Source organism: Camelus ferus, chromosome 7 (assembly GCF_009834535.1).
Source record: "Camelus ferus isolate YT-003-E chromosome 7, BCGSAC_Cfer_1.0, whole genome shotgun sequence".
In the NCBI taxonomy this organism is placed as follows: domain Eukaryota; kingdom Metazoa; phylum Chordata; class Mammalia; order Artiodactyla; family Camelidae; genus Camelus; species Camelus ferus.
This window is the reverse complement of record NC_045702.1, coordinates 53,588,460-53,611,991: the sequence shown is the minus strand read 5'-3', so window position 1 is coordinate 53,611,991 and position 23,532 is coordinate 53,588,460. Positions and strand designations below refer to the sequence as shown.

General features: G+C 36.7%; 1 long non-coding RNA gene across 1 annotated transcript in view; it reads right to left on the bottom strand.

The window, feature by feature from the left end:
* Positions 1 to 5,093, bottom strand: part of LOC116664951 — a 191,412-nt gene extending 186,319 nt beyond the window's left edge. Inside the window, exon 1 of the long non-coding RNA XR_004321507.1 lies at positions 4,922 to 5,093. This is a non-coding gene — a long non-coding RNA (uncharacterized LOC116664951). The remainder of the gene's footprint in view (positions 1 to 4,921) is intronic.
* Positions 5,094 to 23,532: the final 18,439 nt, after the last annotated feature.

Genomic DNA, 23,532 nt, shown 5'->3' with positions numbered 1-23,532 from the left:
AAGTTCATCTACCACTGGGACCATGTGCTGGACACTTTCACTATATTTGGTCATTTAATCCTCTGAATAATCTGACAAGGCAAACATTATTATCATCTCTTTCCACAGAAAACTGATTGAAAAATATGTATGAAAAACTAGTAACTTTATAGTAGAGAAACCTTGCAGATACTATATATGGTTTGCAGACCTTCCACTCAACAAAAAGACATCTATAGCCTAAGCACTAGAAACTGAGAATGGATTCTATTACATGGCAAAGGAGAATTAAGGTTGCTAATCAGTGACCTTAAAATAGGTAGATCATCCCAGATTAACCAATGGGCCTGATGTCATCACAAGGGCCCTTAAAAGAGAAAGGAAAGGTAGAAGATGTCAGTCAGAGGGAGAGGTGAAGATGCTGAGGGGATGGCGCAAACCAAGCAGCACAGCAGCCTCTGCAAACTAGAAAAGGAGGAAGCAGTCTCTCTAAAGCCTCCAAAAGAAAGGCAGCCCCACCGACAGCTGGATTTCAGCCCAGGGACACCCGTGTTGTCTTTCCATTATGTAGAACTGTCAGACAATAAGTGTGCACTGTTTTAAGACACGGAGTTTATGCTCATTTGTTACCATGGAAGTAGGAAACTAATACACCATTGTAACCAAGCGACAAGTTTCACATCACTAGTGATGCCATGTTGGTGTCACGACCCTGACACAAGGCAAGGAGGAGGGCATCGCAGTCACTGCGACAGTCTTCCCCCAAACTCAGCATCCCAGCCGAATCACGAAAAGACACCAAGTAAACCCAAACGGAGGGACATTCTAGAAAACACTCAAAGAGCGCTCTTCAAGACATTCAAGGTCATAAAAAACACACAGAAACTGAGAAGTACATCCTTACTAAAAATGATGATAGTAATGGCTAACATTTATGAAGGCATTACCTCATTTAAACCTCACAACCATGCCTATGAGGCAGGGACTGTCACTGTCACAGATCAGGTTCCCCCGGAAGTAGACTCCAAGATAGAAGTCAGAATGCGTGAAATTCATCAGAACATGTGTCTCAGGACGGACCTCTGTAGGGGAAGGGGAGGACGATTGGACGGAGGGAGGAGCTGGGCTGTGGTGTAGCCACAGCAAAGCTCTCAGACATTCCCCCAGAATGTTCTAGAGCTGAAATGGTCCTGCAGAACTGAATGAACTGAGGCAAAGGGGCCAGGTGTTGGCATTTATACCCCCTCAATGACCAGTCACTGGATGTGGGCTGGCCTTGGGTGAAGACAGAGGGCAAGTTCCAGGAGGATGCTGAGCTTTTACTCATTGGCTCCAACATGCTCAGCAGCTAGAAAATAAGTGCTTGGGTTCTGGAGTACAGGCGGAGTGCCAAGGGGTGTGCCAGATATGTACAGATGAAAAAAAATGAGGAGGAGGGAATAAAGGACCTGTCTCAAGTCAAACAGATACAAAGCAGCACAGGTGAGGCCTGACTCCAGCTCCACTGGACTGTAGCATGAGTCCTGAGCAGTGTGCTATGTCTAGAACTACTGGGGACCAAAGAAAAGGTTTAGCTGGAGTGTGGCAGGAACAAATACTTCAAGTCAATACAACTGTAAGTGAAGCTACCTACTTCAGTCCAGGATATCATAAGCCAAGGTCAAACGCTTCCTGAGAAGTGACAGACTAGAGCAGGAATGAAGTCAGTGTACATTTTTATTTTTGTTATGTGATTGTTAGCTAGCCTTCTGAAATGATGACTTTAAGAAGACCAAAGTTCTTTCTTAAAAAGAACAAGAAATTAAATATGGTCTTTGAAGTGTACATGCAAAAAACAGGAAAGGTTAAAAATGAAAGTTCAGATGCGAGAATAGAACTCCCACACCAGCAATTTCTAACTTTCTGGTAAATAGGGCTTTCTTCAACTAGGACTCACATATGTGTAATTAATTCTGCTCATACAGGGCAAGGGAACAGAATTCTGTGTACAAACTTATTTGCAAAAATTGCTATGATGATACATTTTTATATATTTACTCTAGCTCAGATGATAATTTAATGGTTAACTTGTTATGAATAATCCACAGTAATGTTTCACTTTTTTTTGGCTAATTTAACAGTAATTGAATGAGCTGTGAATTGAATCAAACTTCTTGCAAAATTACAGAACTTGTTTTATAATGCCTTTGAAAAGCTCTGATTCCCAATGCATCAGAAAGTGAATCTTATTCTTCCCATTACATGTTTAACAAACACGAGCAAAGTGAGAAGATCTGAAGAGAAGTAACTCCAAAGAGGATTACAATGGGCAATGGGAGTGGAACTCGAAGAGTTAGAAGGAGCAAAATGCAAGCATGAAGGAGGTGGAGAAGAAAGAGGTAGAGATGGGGGAGCTTGTTTAAGGTTTAACGGTACAGATAGCAAATAACCGTGCAGTCGTGAGAAATGGGAAAGATTTTAGAAACTTTGTGCTCAAGGGTCTGATTCATGTCTCTCCACAAAGCTGTCAGTAAGTCCCACTCTTCCCATAATCCTACTTTCATCTTGTCTTTAAACATAAAGATGAGAAACTGTCAAATGCCTTTCCTTTCCAAAATTCAGCTATAATACGTCTATAAGAGCATTCCCGAGATTTTCTAGTCCAAAAAACACTGCCTAAAAAGGAAATGACTCTGGTCTGGCATTAGTTCCTTAAAAAATGTATTCTATGATTACAGCATTCTTTTCTAAGAATTCACAAAATGACTGCTTATTAATCTGTTTGAGAACTTGACCAGGGGTGATGTCATCCTCACACATCAGTTCTATACTTCAGAACTACGCTGCTTTTTTGATATTTTCAAGATTTCTGTCTTTGGCACCAGGTTGTCAGTGGTTTCCCAGTGGTAAACAGTCCCGATGATCAACAATCATAAAAGCCATTTTTGAATGAATTTTCCCTCTATTAAAATAGGAAGATTATTCTCTCTAGTTGAAAAAGACATCTGCAAAGCAGCAGAACTTCCAGGCACAGAAGTGTTCGTGTAAACACTGGATGATTCCATGTCACAGAGTGAAGTGCTGCTGTTGTCTGTCACTTGTGGCTTCTACAGTCCTTCCACTGCGGTGGTACACCCACCAGACAAATGCCATGTATTCATTCATTCAACAAATGCTTACTGGGAAAAAAAGATTTGATTTTATTATGTACTAAATACTGAGTTCAACACTAGGTAACAAAGGAAAATAAGGCAAAATCTAAGCTATAGAGTTTACTCTTACTATCACGAAAACTCATTTAAATTAACTGGAAGACACTAAACAAAAATGTATTCTAAAAACTTATTTTTAAATTAAATCAACAGTTTAGAACCAAAGAACGATGTTCAGTATAAACATTAACACCAAGGATCATATATTCTACTACAGGACATCTCAGAACCTAGATATGCTAATAATAGGCATTGTGAATCCACAAGAGCAGAATAGACTATATAATTTTTGCTAAACTTATATGACCAGGGGACCCCCTCTTACCCTTGAGACATCTTAAGGGAGTAGGATTTTGCAGGAAAAAAATCAATGTTTCCAATATGGATGGGAAATAATGGACCTGAGAAATCTGTCTTTAGCACTGCACTGTCTGTTCCCATTCTGTCATCATCACACAGCAATTCAAAGGCAATTTCAAGACAACCAATGAGTAAGTGCGTGAGCGAGCAACGCAGACCATATGCATGAGGGAAATGACATTACACAGAGATCCTGTGGGAGAAATAGGAATCTATTTTTTATCCTGAGTAGTTTCAGAATATATTCTGTACATATGTACATTGAGTCCCAGATTGAAAGAGTGCCTATGCACAAACTGAATGGAGAATTTCTGCATCTTATGACCCAGTTTTTCCATCACTCAGATGATTATTTTTCTTTCAAAAAATCCTTTTGAACTCTTCAAATAAAGCTCAATGCATCCCCCTAAAACAGTGACTTCCCCAACTTTAATCTACAGAGCATCTACGTCAAAACTTAGAACGTTCAGTAAAAAATTGTACATCTGTCAATCTTAACAAAAAATTGGTACCTCTGGTAGCAGTATCCAAAAATTTGCTTATTTTTAAAAATTCTAGTGATTCTTAGGTACACTAAAACTGGAGACGCACTGAACCAGAGCCCAATCTCTTCCTACTCTTGTTCCCTAACTTTAAGAAAACATCTCCTTATAGTGCATCATTTTTAATCTCCAGGGCAATGAGATCAAGGGTCACAACAGGTAACAGGAATCACAACAGAAGCACTGTTGTGTCAAGTGTGGCAACCTTATTAAAGTCCAAATCATTTAATGGAAAAAAAAAAAAGGAAAAATAAAGATGGCTAGTTTGGGATTAATTTCCCTCATTATTGCAAATTGGAAAAGCTAAGAAGTCAGAGGAAGGCAGATAATGAGCTTGAAGACAATGAGATAATCTACCTCCAAGCATCTATTATACATAGTTATTTCTTAAGTTAAAGCCAGTATTTGGAAGAGAAAGACGATTCTGGGAAAATGGCTGCCTGAGCTTATACACTTGGCCCCCTTGTCTTCCGCTCAGCTCCTTGTTAAAGAGGCTTAATGCATTAATTAACCTTGATGGTAAAAACTCCAGAGAAATGCAGTTAGGTATGCCATTGTCAGTAATGCCTGGGACATAATCGATGGGCCAACAGAGCCAAGGGTTAAGGCTACTGAGCTATGGTTTGGTGTCAGACACTGGTAGACTCTAGATTTGGGGAGGGAAAGGGGTTTCTGCTCTTTATTTTCCTCTAAAGGTGGCTTGTTTAGCTGCTAAAAGAAATCTAGAGGAAAGCATACTCATAAACAATCATTTGTGGCCCACGATAAAGAGAAGCCATTTCTCTTCTTCTTGGTCATAAGAAGCCAAAAGTGAGAAGCCCTTCCCCTATTCCCAAATAGAATACTCACAGTTGTTCCTGCTTGATCTTCTTGTAGAGGTTCTCCAGGACTGCCACAGAATGAGAGGTCCCCAAATCTGTCTGTGCTGTACTGAGGTTACCTATACGTAGAGGAAGGCAAAGCAAAGTTACAAACCATCAGAGCAGACATCACAAATATACTGACTGGGAGAAAATATTTGTATTTCATATATAACAAACGGTCCATAAATACTTGAGAAAATAAATTCCATACATTTATTCCATAAATAACAAGGCATTAGTATCTAAAATACATAAAGAGCATTACAACTCAAAAAGAAAAAGCTAAGTTACCCAATAAAAACATGGTTAAAGTAAATATGAAAAAGCAATACAGAAAAACTCACCACAGGAAAACTCTTGCACATATATACAAGGAGTTGATTTCAAAATTATGGAAAAATGGGGACAGCCCACTTCTTAAATTTTTATTCATGTAGTTGAATACTACATTAAAATGAATTAAACAGAAACACATGAATCAATATGGATAAATCCTAATACATAAGAAAAAAAAGTACATGGGTTAAAAATACACTAAGATTCTATGCACATATATTTTATAAACCATAAAATACTATATTTGTATGTGTATTTATAGACAGAGAAAAGGAGAGAAAGATACATTTAAAAATCTGCATAGGACTAGAAACCAGCAAACTAAGGATTATGATTACTTCTGAAAAAAGAGAGAAGAAAATATGATCAGAGAACTTACTGGTTTCGGATATTCTTTACTGTATCTCTAATGTTTCATATGTAAATGAAAAAAAGGAAAATAAGGTAAAATTAAATTATAATTTCAGTAATGTGTTCACAGATGTTTCTTATAACGTTTTTTCTATCTTTCCATAAGCTTAAAATATGTTATTTAATGGAAGGATGATATAAAAAACGTTAGCTTAGCTGAGTAAGAACACAAATTTTCAATTTGGAAAAATCTCCAGTTATGATAAATTAAAGACGGCACTGCTACGTAAAACTGATGAAATAACTGAACTCTAAGACAAACTTACAAGCTTTCAGATAGAAAAAATAGATGAAAACAAACAAAAAAGAGTCAAACTAGAAACAGCTTTCTAATCTTCAATTCTAGGGGACAAAATGTATAAATTTATAATCTGTTCTGAGGAAAGAACTGTGATTTCAAAGTCCTATTCTTAGCAAAAATACAATTATTATAGAACTTCCGGTTTCCTGTGCCACCGATAAGGAATTGTTTTGGGGGCGGGTAATTAGTGCAGGTACCGGGGCATGAACTCGGACCCGTGCATGCTGAGTGATGCCCTCCCCATCCCCCATCCCCCACCCCCACCATAAGGAACTGGAAGACGCCATTGGGTCTCAACAACCACAAAGCTGCACAGAGTTAAAAAAAAAATCACCAGCTTTTCTTGGACCCACAGAGAGGAGGCCGCAGGGGAGACGACCGGCCCCCAGACCTGAGAGGCGGACGGCGGAGACGGAAGTCCAGGTCCACGGGGCAGAAACTCGCACGTGGAAACCACCCCAGGAACGCGGAGGGAAAGCCTGAACTCTTCACTGGTAAACTGCTGGAGGTTCGGCGTGGACAACTCTGAGAGGTAAAAATTCTGCGGGAACCCACCGTGAGGTAAGGCGTACCTCCAGAAGTGCGGCAAGCTTCCCACAGGCAACGGGGAACACTTCCCGGCGTGCATCGCGCCGGGGGAGGGGGAGGAACGCTTAGCTGGAGCAGGACACGTGTTTCGTTTTAACAAGGCGTGCACGCAGGGGAAACTAGTTAGCCAAGCCTAACCGGCTGGGGTATCATCAGAGCCTAACTGTCCTGGGAGAAGGCAGTATCTCACACCAGCTCCCTTTAGCCTTACATGGGGAGGAAGGGAAATACCCAACTCTCACCCTGTCCCACCTAAAGAAAAAGACTCTGAGAAGCACTGGTGAAGTTCAGAGCTCGAGGGCACAGTCTCGCTCAAAGAATAAGGCCTGCTCGTAGCATTAGAAAACAATTCCCCTCCGCACACATCACTGCCACATTACTAAAAGCCTCTTCACAGCAGTTCTTTCACCTAGTACATCATGCGCATGAAAGCAAAAAACGGCATTTTCTGACATGCAACAAATAATGTATATACCTACCATACTCTTAGAGGAAAATACTGGACAGGCTCCTACCAAATGATCATTTAATGAGAACACCATCAACAAAATAAAGGAGAATAAAATTCAATGAGTGTCAAACAATGATTTTTTTAAAATACTTATACGTATATAAATACTTGAAATTACATGACGAGTCATTATATTAAAGTATTAAGTAATGATTTTTAAAACATAGACATCACTATAGTTCATAAGTACAAATCCAAACTACTTATCCAGGAGCTGGGGAAGTAAATGCATTCCAAAATCTTCCTCAGTCAAGATTTTGCGAAACCAGTGATGTGAACCATTGTGCAGATTTAGTAGTTGTTTAATTTCCACTGATGTAGGTACATGTTTACATAGATGGTTACAACAGGAACCTAAGCAGTAATAGAATGAGAAATACAATAGTACTTGTATTTCCAATTTAAAGTAGAGAGCAATAGAGGAAGAGAAAGAAACTTGAATCAAGTCAGCATAGGATAAACCAGTTGCAAATAAGGGAAAAGGAAGCAAATGTACTCAATAATTAACATAGAGTATGGTGCAAATATTTTAAAATATCATTTATCACAATATGTAGGATTGAATTTATTTATTCAAAGGCAAAAGCTATTAGGTTGAATGAAATAAGGAACTCCAGTGACATGCCACTTACAAATGATACAGATAAAATATTTAAGACAACTTGAAAACAAAAGAATGAGCAAATCATAGAATTACAAACAAAAAGAAAGTAGAGTAGCTGTCTTAACAATCAGACAGAGGGCAATTTGAGGTCAAAGGCAAGAAAAAAGACTATTGTATCTAATGATTACTGGGCACTTGCTATTTAGTTTAAACCACAAAGAATTGTCTATTTTAGGTCACAAGTAGTCAAATACTGGCAATTTCAAAAGTGTCAACATAAAACCATTAAAAGTCCTTAAAAAGCAAACACATCACTGCATTATAATTCTACTAAAGCAAAGATTGTTCAGCATTAAGAAATGTTTGATGTTGACAAAAAAAGAAAACCTGTAAGATTATATTAATAAATGCCAAAACACATTGCTAAAGATCATCAACCATTTATAATGAAGCTTCTAATAGAAACAGGACTAGAGAAAAAAAAAAACTCTCAACTACAAAAAATACTTTAAGTATTAATCAGATATTTAAAATGAAATAGTCCAAAGAAAATCAGAAATACAAGAGGATAATCACTATCACCATATTTACTCAACTTGCGTTTAAGGGGAAGTTTTTTAAGTAGTATATATAAATATATAAAATTGAGAAAAAACAGTATTTTTTATTTTCTGATTATATGGCTGTTTTTAGACAAGAAAATCCAAAAGATTCTTCTTATAAATCTTTTACTTAAAAGAGTGATTTGCACTGTAGCTGAATAAACTTGCAAAACTCAATAGTTTTGCTGTATAATTTAAGTGGGCAGTTGAAAATAAAATAGAGAAGAAAATCACAGTAATAACTGTTGACTACTACCTCACTGAAGGGATCATCAAAATAATCTGTTTATCAAGCAAAGTCTAATTAATTGTTCTGCTTAAGGGAGAACACCACCTCCATAGACTCTTAGTAGAAACTTGGCAGGAGAAAGTCAAAGGAGGGATATTTTAAAATTTTGGGGGGATTTGATTCCCACGCAGGGTGGAGGTCCTGATTGAGATGGAACAAAGTTTATGATATAATAGTTTAGAACTGATAGGCATAGTGAAATGAGGATTTTGAAGCAAGTTTTAAAGAGGAAAGCCCAGATGACCAAATTAATTTTTCTGAGAAGGGAGCTGTTTATTATCCTGATGAGAGCAAGTTGAGTAATGTTTTCTTTGAATAAATGAAATTTCTGAAAATTCCTGGAATGAAACAATGCAATTATGTCCAATGTTATTATCCTGGGCAAAAGTTTTCTGGACTAATAATGTTCTGTTAATGCAAATAGTTGAATACTAAAATTACCTTGATGTGGAGTTGTATTCTTAATCCTATTAATCTGTGGCTATTGGTGGTTTTGAATTTCATGGTCAAAATATGTAAAATACTTAAGACTAAATTTAACAAGATAGGTATAATACAGATAGAAATTTATCAAATATAATATACAAGGGGCTTGGGTGGGAACACTTAAATTAAAATGTGTTCTTTTCTAATTATTATGTAAACTCAATGTACTTCCAATCAAATTTTTAGAGAATTTGGTTAAGGAGGATTCTAAAAATTGATTTTAAGTGTCTTACAAACAGGTATTTTGTACAAATTTCTTAAAAATTTTTGGGGAAAATGAGGGATTATTAATTCTAGAGTATGGTAAAGTTGATTATAACTCTTTATTTAAAACTGTATGAAATTGATGCAAGAACAAACAGCTAAATTAATAAACAAATTCAAGAGTCTAGATATAGATTTAAGTGTATTTGGGAGGGTAATATATTATAAATGTGGCACTTTAATTGAATAAGAAAAAGATCTTTAATTTGCTGTGTAGTTCTTGCACAGTTGCTGTCTACCCCAAAAGAAACCATACAGAGCACTTCCTCAGGACATACATTAACAGCCTAAATGAAATGAAGTTTTAAGTGTTCAAAAATAAAAGTTATTTTAAAAACTGAAGAAAACTTTAGAAAATATTTCTATAACCTTCAGGTGGTGGTAAACTTTTACCAGGATGGAAACTCAAAGCCAAAAAAGAAAAAATTATGTGTTTGACTACTTTTTAAAAATATATATATATATATTTAAAAAGATACAGTTGTTAAAGTCAAAAGACAAATGAGACACTTGAAAGAAAATTGTCCTGCGATATATATGAAAACAAAAAAAATAATATTCATAATAAAATTAGGAAAAGACAAAATCACCCAACAGAAAATAAACAGAAGATATGAACAGGCATTTCACAAGAGTGGCAAATGGCCAATAAACATGAAAGGATGCTTACTGTAACTGGTCATCAGGAAAATGAAGTGAGATACCATTTTGCACACATTAAGTTTGCAGAGACAAAAAAAACTTAGTAGGCTACATGTGGAAATAGGCCCTCATATTCTGGGGGTTAGAACATAAATTTCCATGACTTTTTGAAAGCCTGCTAGGGTAAAAAGATACATCCTTGAAAGGAGATTTGCTTGTTCAAAGTGTATCATACAGATATAAATGTACCAGTTTATAAGTGATTTTTAGTTGTATTTTTAGTAATATTGTATATTTACAATTTTAAATTTATTCTATTTTTCCTTACCAGTTAAAAATAACAGAGATACAAAGAGAACAGTCATCAAATCATGAACAATTGGTCACATTCTGGTGCTATAGAATATCGGAAAGCTATTGCAGGACAGGAAAAATTCTCCTCTACCCTCTTTGGGTGTCTGGCTGAGCCTAAGAATCAAACTGACTTAAGATAGATTAACAGGAAAAAAAAGCATACAAATTTTATTAAATTTCACATGTATGTGGGAACTTTCACAAGAGAATGAAGACCCAGAGTAGGAAGCTTTTATACTTTTTAGAGAAAGAAACAATAAATTTATGAAAAATTGACAAAACAAAGGGGCTTGGACTATGGGTAGCAAACGGTAAAGATGTAGGTAGGAAGACAAGGATTAGTTTAACAAAGTTTGTGTAGATTTCTCGGCCCCACAAACCCTGTCTCTAATGATAAGAAAGCCTGCCTCCCTCCTGGTACAGGGAGGGTACCCTTCACATGGGAGGATTATCTTCTGCTTTCAGGAGGAGAAAGAAAGGTCACAGTGTCCTTGTACCTGCTGTTTCCTAAGTGCCTTTAACTCAAAATTGATTAATGTGCCAAAGTGGCTTATTTGGGGATGACATACTTTGGTTTCCTTCAATATTTAAAAGAATGTACATGTATTGATAAATAATTACATGTGGTTTGATTAAGTGGAAGAAAGAAAAAAACCAAGTTGCAGTATAATTTTTACCAAGTGATTACATTAAAATAAAAGGAAGGGAACAAAAATATTTCAATGCTTGTTTGTGAACGTTTATATGAGCGTAAATCAAAGTGTAAAAAGACTAACATAAGGGTGTCATTAGTTTCCTGAGATGTGGCAGGGGGTGGCAAATAGAATTGAGGATGGGGGAGTTTCTTTTTTTTTTTAATTGAAGTACAGTCGATTTACAACATTGTGTTAATTTCTGGTGCACAGCATAGTGATTCACATATATATACACATATGTATATGTGTATATATATATTCCTTTTCATATTCTTTTGTTCCTTCTAATATATCCCTTGCACACGCGAAGAAAACGTTTTCCTTGATTCTCTTAGGTTTCCTGACTGGGTCTGAAAATTAAACTGATGAAGATGGATTAACAGAGGAAAGCATACAAATGTATTTACTATTTAGTAGAAGTTTTATCTGACACAGGAGCTTTCATGAGGAAATGAGGACCTGAAAAAAAAAGTTAGACCTGAGTACATTTATGCCAGGTTTGAAGACGTGCAGGCAGATGTACGGAAACAGGACACGTGAAGGACTAAGAGGTAAGTGTGTTACACTGGAGCAACAGTAAGCCTCTTGGGATTCTTCTTAGCATCCCTTTGTCTTTGGAGATACGAACGCTCCTTTCCTCTCTGTAAGGGAGGGCATCCCTCCCAGGAGACTTTTATGACTCTTTTCAGGGGAGGAGGGGAGGACAGGAGGGCAGGGCAGGAGGCCAGAGTGACCTTCCTACTTCTGCCATTCTGTATGCCAAGGTGCTGCATTTTGGGATAGTGTCTGATCCTGAACCTCATCATTTGACTAATGGCAAAGAGCAAATACTGCTCTTATCATTGGAAAGAAAGACTTAAATATTTTTAAAAATAGAGCAAATCATTTTTAAAGTTTTGTGGTTGTTATTCTTATTGTGATTTATCAACGAATGAATTTATTATGAATGTTATGCTGTTTCCCCTACTAATACTGAAAAAGCCATCTTCTTCATTATAGATTAAAATTAGGCAAATTGGTTATTGTTTTAAATGATCACCTGGTATGACTTTTGCTAGGATGAAAGAGATAAATTAGATAAATACCTATTTTTTAAAAACAGGACCATGTTGACTCTTACGCCAGAAATATATCATCCAAGACAATGAGTAACCCAGCAGCCCCTAATCCCAAAATAAAACCTCCATGTATCAGAGGAAGTAACTTGCCAGAAATATGATAGAATAGTGATTAATCAAATAAGTCAATACATGCCATGATTTTATCAGTTTTCATCAAGATAGAAATTAAAAATAAAGGAATATATATATATATACACACACACACACACACACACACAAAACTATTCCTAATCAGTTTATCTGGGATTTATCTATAAGCACTTTACTCACTGTGACAAATGTCATTCTTTCCTTAAATTACACAATTTCTACACTATGAACATAATACAACACATTAGCAGATGTTAGACAAAAAATAGCACATGGATCTCGCTTTGTCAATCTTAAATTCCATATATTCAAAGTCTAATATTATCTTCTCACTCAAGTATCTCCCCTTCAGTGACTCCATTTCTAGGAATCTTCTTAAGCAAAAACCTGGAAAATCATCTTCAATTCTTCACTTTATTTACATGCAAGCTCTCTCTAAGCCCCATTACTTGTTAATTTCAAGAATTTCTTGCATGTAACTCTTCCATTTCATTCTGTTAGTCATTATCAATATCGAAGTATTTATCACCTTACACTTGAATTACTTACATAGCTTATACCCAATCTCATGAGAGCTGTTCTCTGTCTGGGCACCACCTCTCTTTTAAGTTCTTTTTCTTTTTTTTTTTTTTTATTAAAGTATAATCAGTTATAATGTGTCAGTTTCTGGTGGACTGCATAATGTTTCAGTCATATATATACATACATATATTTCTTTTCACATTGTTTTTCATTATAGGCAATAGAAGTTCTTTTTTAAATGACACATCTACTGTCCTTGTCAAGTGCCTACCCTCATGTCCTAACAGAGCAAATCCCAACAACTCATTCTGCCTGGCTCTTGAATTCTTCTCCAGTGTCCACTCATTCCTCCTCATTAGTCTTGGTCTTTCACAATGTCAGCCTTCCAGTTACGTCCAGAAAAGCATCAAGAGCACAGCATGGGCAGGGATGTGGCCATTGCCCCAGTTATGCTAGCAACTTAGTCATCTTCTAATAGATTTTGACTTTCCTTTAGAGCCGAAGCCAAGTACAGGTTGAGAAAAGGCAGGAAAAAGACCCCTCTCGTGTCCCAAGTAACTTAGCTGTATCAGACTTACAGTACTACCCCTCCCCCCCCCACAAACAAGCTTACCAAATCTGCCCTCCACAGAACTAAGTTTAATAATCACTCACATTAACTCCAATCCTTATCAAGGCAGTGTTCCAAGAATATAGAGTATTCATTCTCTCTGAAAGAAATTCTAGGAAACATAATTTTCTCCAACATGTTCTAATTCAATGATGTTTTTCCTCCACAATGTATTTGCAGTTCTACTTATATATAGGTACCCAGGGTGACTAACTTAATCTGCCTTCATGCACAAATCTCCTTGACTCACATGGAATGCTTTCCTCTTTCCTGTCCGCCTGTGGAAATGCAATTTACTCAAGAAGGGCTGATTCAAATTTCACTCTTGCTCATAGCCTTTTCTGATTAATTTGAATACATTGTTTCCCCTTTGGCAAATTTCTGTTTTGTTACCATCTCATCTATGTTAGTCTTGTCTCCTGATGGAGACTGCAAATTACCAGTGATCAAGCCCTCTGTATTTTCTTTCTTTTATGTCTCTCTAATCACATAGCATGTATACAGTGATCAATAGGTACCTGTTAATCAGTTGAAAACTATAAGCCATCACAGCTTATTTAACTGATCAATGTAAAAACAAATTTATAACCAAAAGTAAACTTAATTACTAAGCAATTTTTTTAAGATTTTCAGCAATCTGGTACAATATCACAAAAAGCCCTCATCAACAAATGTAGAAATCAAGACACTACAGACTGTTCCTTATTTACTCAATATATTTGACAATATCAAAGTGGAATATTGTATATTGGAATCATATTTTCTGCTCCTGAGATATGAATTCAAACTGCCTAAAATCCAAAAATTTTCAAGAAGCTGACCCCCTCCTTTGTACCTGAAGACACACAACAGTCATTGAGTTTCAGTTATAATAAAATAACACAGCATGGGGAAACACGGGAGTCTGAGAAAAGCCCCGGAAGAGAGGAAACAAGAGAAAATTTCTACTAAGATACTCTATTGGAAATGTGTCTTATATTCTAGATATTCATAGGAGTGCTAGAAGACAGGAATTAGCCCTCCGGGATGTTTATGAACATGACAACCCAGGGAATCCTATCAGAGCACACTGGCATGCATGTTATGTAACAGTTCTGAAAATCCTGCCAGGTCTATTCATGTGTTGAGAACAGATGTTTCTTCTGCATAATTTTCTTTTCAACATTGAAAAACTAACTTTGAAGTTTGGGATCAATTTATAGATTTCTCATAATGTTAAGTCACTTTCTACAATCTATTTGAAGTAAAAACGATGTTTATTTTTATGGCAGTGGAAAATATCCTTTTGGAGTATAAAATGGGATAGTCAGGATGATAAGGAAGTCAGTTAAATCATATATGTTTTTAGCGACAGTCTGTTTTGTCTTGAATTCTTAGAGGAAAAAGAAAAGAGCCAATTAGTAAAAAAAAAAAAAATTGTAAAAATAGCACTAAATTAAAATTAATGTAAGTCCTTACTCAAAAAATTGTTTTAAATTTTCCCATCACTTTCCTATAACTCTTCTAATTTGTCTATGCTTGAGTTAAAAATAACTCAATCATCATTTTTCAGAGTGTGTCTCAAAACTTCAGCTGTAATGGTTCAAAAATTATAAATGTTACATCTACCAGTTTATAAAAATAATGAAAGTAAAATATTCTGTAACAGCCAGTAATACAAAAAAGTAGGAAATGAATGTAGAAAGGGAATGCAAGTGAATTTTTACCACAAAGTGGAAAAAACATAACATATTGAATAATAAAACATGGACAGGACAGGTCTATAGTTTTTTTTACTGACTCTCAGTGAAGAGTTTATAATTACTAAGAGAAGTCAGCATTTATTAAAATATTTTCCTAATAAATAGATGTGACATTGCAAGCAACACAATCTGTATTAAACAAGTTTTGTTTCTTTTCTGTAACAGAGTGCCTCCTTCCTTCCTTAGCATTGTGTTAGTTAAACTTAAGTTTGAAATCATTTGTGGCTTATTCTTAGATATACAAACTTATGACTATATATTTACTATGTTTTCCTCCCAATAAGTGAAATCAGTTTTGCTAATTATTCCTCATTTTGTACAAGAGAAATACCTATCATAGCCATTAGCCACTTACTGAGGATATTTTTAAGCTTTTGTTCATTTAATGACCATTCAATCACATTTCAGTTAAGAATGGTTCAAAGTTGAAGCTGAATCAAATGGAGTTTTTAGATTTTTTAATAGTAAGTATCATTAATTTTTTTTTTTTTACTATTTTTCTTTAATTTTTTCGTTTAACAATATATATTTAATTTTGCAAAACTAGTTCCAAGTGACACCAGGATGGTGGAAATTTATGCCAGTCCTAACCACCTTTTAATAATTAAAATCCAGGAATTTGTGAGACTTTTGTGTGTGTGAAATTAAACAACAGCTTCCACCTTTGGCTGCTAATTGATCGCAACATGAGCGAGGGCAGAGGACAGATCAATTATCACATGGTGGTACCCATGATGTAAGGATAACCACAATTAGGAACTTAAAAAAAAAAAAATTCAGTTGGTGTGTTTCTCCTCTCTTTTCAGTGACTGAGAATGAAATCATACTTCTCAAACCATATGTAATAAGTCTTAAATAGTGACTTAGGTGAGGCAAGGCATTGTTTGAGCTTAATGCATATGCTTCAGAATCTGAAATTTACTTCATTTTATTGCTAAATTATCTGGCCCTTTGGAAACTTCTTTTGTCAATGGTATAATCAAACCCATAACCAAATTTGAAGACATATTTAAGAGAAGATATTTCTCATATAAATTTTATAAACATTTTCTTATATAATTTTTTTCATTACTGTACCAGATTGTGAACTCTAACTATTCCCTTAACCCAAGTCCAATCATTCAATCTGTTCTGTAATTATACTGTTAGGAGAAATTTTACCAGAAGTATAGTGACACATGAGCTCTAATTTGCTCCCCTGCAAAATACGTAACACTCTTCTCACAATTCTTTTTTTTACTTCAGAGAAAGTAATTACAGAAAGGAATTTGTTTATTTTAACAAAGTGCTAATTTAGTATTCTCATCTTTACATATAGACAAACACATAGAAAATTAAATATAATTCAAAGAATATAATGGAAATGCAAATTTTTATTTTCAAATGCTGAGTGTCAAATCTGAGAAACTGTTATCAAGTATTACAGAAAGAGTAATCTTGAGTAACAGTTACTTAGTGTTTTATGAAAAGTTTAACAGGAAGATACGCTTGCATGCTTTTTAGTGATATGAAAGAGTAACAACAGAAATGGAAACTTGGAAACAGGAAAATTAGAAATAACTCAGGCATGATAAAATTTTTCACAGAAATAAAGATGTTTCTAATGATATAAATTGTAGGGATATAAAACATTCCATATACTTCCAGATCTGGAGAACATGTTTGGGTTATGGATTGACCATTAGAATGAGCAGTTGACCATTGGAAAGAACTGGGCATATATAAAGATAAGTTAGGCAGGAAGTAGTTAGCCAAAATAAGAGAAAATTGTATGATTCAGTATTTCCATGCAGCTAGACAGAGTAAGGAGGTCAAAAGATCAAAGAGTAAACATGTGACCTCTGATTCTATTTCCTTTCTTGGAGTGGACATCCCTGTGCCTAAAAGGAACTGGCCAGAAGCCTGCAGTTCAGCCCTGCCCCTCAGTGAGGCAGGATAATGATACTTAGGTTCATTTAACATTCATTCAACTATTATTTATTGAATGTCTATCAACTCTGTGTCCAGTCCTCTGAGGAATGGAGGGTGAAACACACCTGATCCCTGCCCTGGGGAGTTTGTGATCTAGTGGCAAAGACAAACAATAATCATCAAAGACACAAGTACACAAATAAAGGCTTGGGTAGTGTAGTAAAAAAAAAAATAGAGTTCTGTCTTACCTGAATTTTCTAGAGACAGAGCCTGAGATCAGGATTCTTGTTCAAGTGACTTCCTGATGGAGTGCTCTCAGGAAGACCGGAGAAAGGGAAGCAGGGTAAGTAGGGAAGAGGGTTAAGCAAGACTGTGGACTCACCCAGAGACTATCTTGAGCTTAATACCACAGGGATCTCTGGAGCATGAATTGCACCACTGGGTTGGCCTCCCATTGAGGTGACAAGGCACACGTTTTTATAATCGTGGTCAGTCACTGGTCAAGGGCTATTAAGTAGACTAGGGGTGGTGTGAGGGGCACCTTCTTCTGTAAGGATATCCAAATTGAGGTCAGAAGGTTGTACAGTGTCTACCTTAGAAAATAAAAGGACTAGACAGAAAATATGCAAGGTAGTGAAAGAGGTCAATGTACCTCAAGAAGATGGTACCAGTACAGTGCAGAGAGACAGACAAGTGATAGTTGTGAAGAATCACATAGGACAGGTTTAAAATGTTGGTTTTTATTCTAAGAGCAATGGGCAGCTTTCAAGGGTTGCAAGCAGGGGAGGCACTTACTCAGATATGCATCTTTAAAAAAGATCTTTGGAGAAAAACAGAATCAGGGATAGTGGAGAGTAGATCTTGGAAGGTCAGGTGATAACTGTAAAGAATCTAGAAAGAAATCATGATGGTCTGAACAAGAATAGTGACAGTGCACATGAATAATTCTAATAAGATTCAAGAGTTATTATCATGTTAAATTGACAGGACATATCTAGGAATGAGTACCTGTAAAGAATGCAATGAGATATACCAATAACATAGCAGTCCTCTATCTTTATTAGTTTCTTCAGTTATGTTGTGCTACTGAGTTACTAGCACAGATAAAGAGGTCAGTTAAGTTAAACCAGAATTGATTATTTGCCTGGACATGATGAAAAAGCAAAGGGGAAAGAGAGGGTTAGGTCACAGCTGAGAGAGTTGTTGAAACAGTGGATCCAGAATTCAAACTGGACCAAGAGGGAACGAAGAAAGGATGAGCTTCCAAGTATGGAGAGATAGAGGCATCCTCAGGCTGGAGCTGTTGAGGTAGCATGAAGATTTGTCCTACCTACTATGTAGAGTTCAGTTCTGATTGTGAAATTTTTCAGATTAAATCAATTAAATTTAATAGCAGTAAGTCCCTGGAAGAATGCGTAAAGGAAATTAAAGATAATTTTGCATAGGAGAAAAAAAATTCTGGCTGTACACTACCAAAGTAGAGATGATGCAACATCTCTACTTTGAGGGGTACTCAAGGCAAACTCATCATTGAGATGATGGGTTGCAAAGCAATGTGTACAGTTAGGTACTAGTTACACAATATGCTCATCACGGTACTCACTAAGACCTCATGGTGAATTCTTCATTGCAACAGTAAAGCCGATTAAGAGAGATGTTTTGGAAAACCAGTAGAGCCATACAAAAAGGAAAGTAAAAACAATTCTGAGATGGGCCAGGGGATAAATTTCTGAAGTCACAGGGATCTTACTGGTTGATCTGCTTGGATAATTGCTTCAGTTCCTTATTTTTGAATCTATACACACCACCTTTATGAATTTGTGTAGATTTTGGAGTCCTTGAATTGCACTGCTGTCAAGTGAATGGAAACAGGAGTGACATCAGAAAGAGACATCTGCAGTGTGTTCTCTGGAAGGTTTTCGAACTGCCTGACAGGCTGCCCGGTTGGCACCGTGGATCCTGGATCCATGAAAAACACAGCTGTGTAGACCAGGGTGCAGATCAAAGGTTAGAATGCCTATTTTTATTTTAATGTTGTGAAAAATTCCCTGGTCCAAGAACCACATAGGTTTTGACATAAAGGCTGCATAGAGAGAAATCAAAGGCCTTCAGTTCAGAAGTCCCTTGGAAGGATCATACAGGAGTGAAAAGGTGGAAATCAGAGTGTTCAGATAAAAAAAAAAATCACGTAAAACTGCACCATTAATTTTGGAACTCTAAAAATATCCTTCGTGCAAGCAGAATGATTTTTAAAGCTTCCATATTAAACTTTTACTTCTGAAAATAAACAGCATGCTGTTTATAGCAACAGTGAGCTGTTGTTCCTAAGTTTCTTAAAGGTTATTATAAATATGTCAAGATTACATTTGGGGTTCCAGAAGCAGGGCTGATCTCATTATCTGAAACCTTTTTTGCTGGGCTGGGACTGCCTCTCTATTAATTCTAGTAGAAAAAAATATTGTAAGGCTTTAAAAAAATTGTTTTTAAGATAGCAGGACTGAATTAACCATTCCATGTCCTTTTTGCCTAAAACAGCATCACATCTTCTCCACCCACTGCCTCTAACAGTCCAATTTTTGCCTCAAAATGTATCTTCTTGAAGCCAAAAAAGTCTGCGTAACTGTTTCTGACAACCAGACATCTATTTATCTATATTGATAACAGAGTCCACCCTATCATTACCTCCTGCAATTGGATAAGCCTTCATTGCCCCAAAGCCTTGCAAAAGCTGTTGAGTTTTGTATTAAACCGTGGTATCAGATATGCTATGGTCAATACCAAACGGAAAAACCTTCAATAACTGCATGCAACAGAACTGGCTACTCCACAGTGGTTCCCCAAGGTTTTGACGGGGAGGACCAGCAGTTTATAGAATTTACCGGAGTAGTTTTCGGTCTCATTTATTTTTATAGGATCCTCAATTTTAGCAGAATTTTTTCTTTTCTTTTCTCCCCCTCCCCTCTTTGGCAGTGTTTTAGATTCCTAGTGAATGCCAGTTCTCAAAAATACCTGGTGAAAACAAAAAAGTACAGGAAGACCAATGAACTCTTAAATAGTTTCAAAAAATGTCCTGCCCCCCCCCTTTTCTAATCTGTGTGCTCTTTAGGGAACTCATGATAGCATTTTGACAGCATCTGTGACCTTAATGGGGGTGGACCTTTAAGGCATTATGAACATATGTCTTAGCAACTCCAGTATATACATGCCTTTAAACTGATGGGTCTATTATAAAAGCGATTTGCTTTTAATTTGAATGCATTACTACCAGAGCAATGTATAGTTAAGAGAGTTTTATCTATAGTTAATTATTTAGCTCAGAGATTTAAAGCTGAGTGGTAAATGGGTTTCTCATTTTCTCAACAGAAGGTTAGATCAGGCTTTAAAATGCTATCACAAGTTGGCAGCCAGGAGATCTCTGGTTGGCCTCTATTCTTTCAATTTGTTATATGCTACCTGCTATCAGCTTCAAGATCCAGGCTTGCCAGCTGCACTCGTGTGTTCTGGGTAGCACCATGCAACGAAGCTATTAGGTACAATTACATAACCATTCCCAACCACTTAAATCTAACATCACCCCAGAACAACAAAAGCAAATAGGTCCAAACCTATTCCATTCCACGCATGTACTAATGTGTCAAATGATTTTAATAAAGGTCTCATGTCAAATCTATTAGGGGATGGTGAGGAAAATAAAACTTTACCCTGCCTAAAATCAGAATTGTTTTTCCTCTCTCTCACTGTGTGAATATGAATATTCTGCTGAAAACCAGGGTAGCTGTAGCTTTTTGTTGCTCTCTGTTACTCCAGTTTTCCAGGCCCGGGAACAGATGGTGCACCACCTGACTCAGAATAGTCTAATGTAAGATTCATTGTGCTTCACGGGAAATCAGAGATCAAGCAACATTACAGAAGGTGACGCAGCACCTCGGCAACCAGTCACCCAGTATGATACAGTCAAGTGGCGAAGGGAGATGGGAGGAGAGCAAGAAATTAAAAGCAAAAACTGAAAAAGACAGAGAGTGAAATCAGTCAACCTGCCTGAAAAACAAAACCATCAGCCCTTGAAGGCTAGTATTTGAAAATACTATCAAACTCCATCCCAAATGTTTTAGCTCAAGAGAGTCATAGCTCTCTCTCTAAAGGACGTTACTTATCTGATTGTTGTCAGCACTACAAGATTATTCTGATATCCTGTCCCTCAAGATATGTCTTAAATTCAAATCACCTTTAAGGCATACTAGTGGAGGATGAGAGTGACAAGTGTGTTAAATGTATAACTTTACAAAATCTATGGAGAAGGTGCCTGAGCCAGAACAACTTGAATTACACATGCTAAGTTGTCTTCAAAGCTATTGAAAAAGGATAGCAAGTGCGGTGGGGCAGACATCTGCAGAGCCCTCTTCCACTTAACCTAGAAAACGAGTTGGCAAACCATGGCCTGGGCACCAAACATGGCCCCTTACCTGTGTTTTTAAATAAAGTTTTATTGGAATAAACCACATTCATTCATTCGTTTATGGTTGATGGCTGCTTTCAGACAATAGTAGCAGAACCTTGTAGTCATGGCTGAGAACATATGGCCCACAAAGCCTGAAACATGTACTGTCTGATCCCGTACAGAGAAGGTTTGCCGAGCCCTAGTCCAGACCCAATTTCCCTCTGACAATCTACGTATGAACATGAACTTTCACCAACTCAAAAAAGACAATAAAAACCCCTATTGTAAGAGTGTCCTAAATATTTGACTCACTTTTTTATTTTTTAGAAAGAAACCAGCTCCCAGGGTATAAGACCCTGTCAGTCAGAGGCCACGTTGTTTCGCTGGCTCCTCAACCCAGCACCACCCACCACCACCAGGAGTTTAAATCCGCAGAAGCAGAAAAGATATTAAGATGCCTCTTCAGGCCAGAATGTCAGCATCTGACTTCCTTATAAAAAGAGCCTATACATATAATGCCTTTGGGCAACTGTATGCTAATTGGTAGCCTTCCTACCCTTACGCTGCTAACTCCGGTTGAATCATTTGTTCCTGTCAGGCTGTCACAAGACAAAAAAGTTTCAGGCCCTAGACAAATGCCACGTGAGGATGGATCCCTAACTTCGTTATCTCTGTAACTGGTTGTATCACAGACTCACCCCCAGAGACAGAGTGGCATTAAAGTGCAGTCAAGACATTTACAAATAAATTACTGCCTGAAAAAATCATAATAAGTGAAACAGCATTTCATCCACAAAGAGCACACTTGAAAATCCGTTATCAAAGTCAATTTGCTATTTCCACCCTACATTAGCCTAATACGATGCACACGAGGCCCAGTCGGTGGTGTTCCAGCACAGGCTCTCTGAAAAAGAAGCCTTTAAGGATTGCAAAATATCTGAGAAACTGCATTACTGGTCAAGATAATGGCATTTTTATAACAAATGAAAAATAGCAGCTGAAATGCACAAAGGCATGAGACTGGGCATGAACAATCTGGTTCTAATACGATCCCACCATCTGCCACTTCATGCATCATTCTGAAGCAGGTCAGCGCTTTACCTATTCTATGTTTGAAATCAGTATCAGCTAGAGGGACACCCAGGAGACAAAGAGATCCCTTTTCTTACTGTCCTTCTCCAGTATTACAGGGATGATGAGAACACCAACTTCTGTGCCAACAACCAATCTTCCCCCCAACCCAAAGACACCAGAAAAGCAAGATCATGGTGGACAGATGGGCAACTAGTTGGAAATACTGAAGACGATTTCATCCCACAGGAAAAAAATAAATCAAACTTCTACACTGTAGCACAAAGTTAAAAAAAATAATTAATTGAATCATTTGTAGTACATGTATATGCCTCTGCCAGTTCAGCATTCACTCATGGTAACTAACACAAACATTGAAGAAATGGCAAAATTCCTTCTTTATCTGTTTGTTTTTGGACCTGCTGAAAAGGCTCAAACAAAAATCTAAGTATCTCATTGTACTGCCTCCATTGGATTAAGACTGATACTGAAGGAGTTCTGTTGCCAGGGAGAACCATCCTGTCCTGGATGGTCGCTTTAATCACATGCTCCATGACTTACATGCATACATTACATGTACTCTTTTGGTATCAAATATTTTGTAATAACAACAGGGAAGAGGCACATCTTTAAAAATATACTTTAAAAGGCAATTATTGGACTCTTTAAACTCACCGACCTAATTAAAATGACAGGAACAAATCTGAGAGAATTTTTTCAGCATCACTGTTCTTGCTGAAATGAGCAGAGTACCTATAAAGAGTTTTGCTTTTCTTCCTAGAAGAATGATAGTCTATAAACTTTCAGTCTATATGACCCAAGACCTTCAAGGGTATAATCCAAAGAGCAAACTTCTAAATAAGGCAAATCATAACTCAAATGCCCCATCAATATTGTCTCCTATAGTAGGAAAACAAACTGATGAACTTATCAATGTAATTGAGGATAAATAAAAAAGAATTATAGGTGTCTCCATGACTTTAAGTCACTATCTCGACATATGCATTAT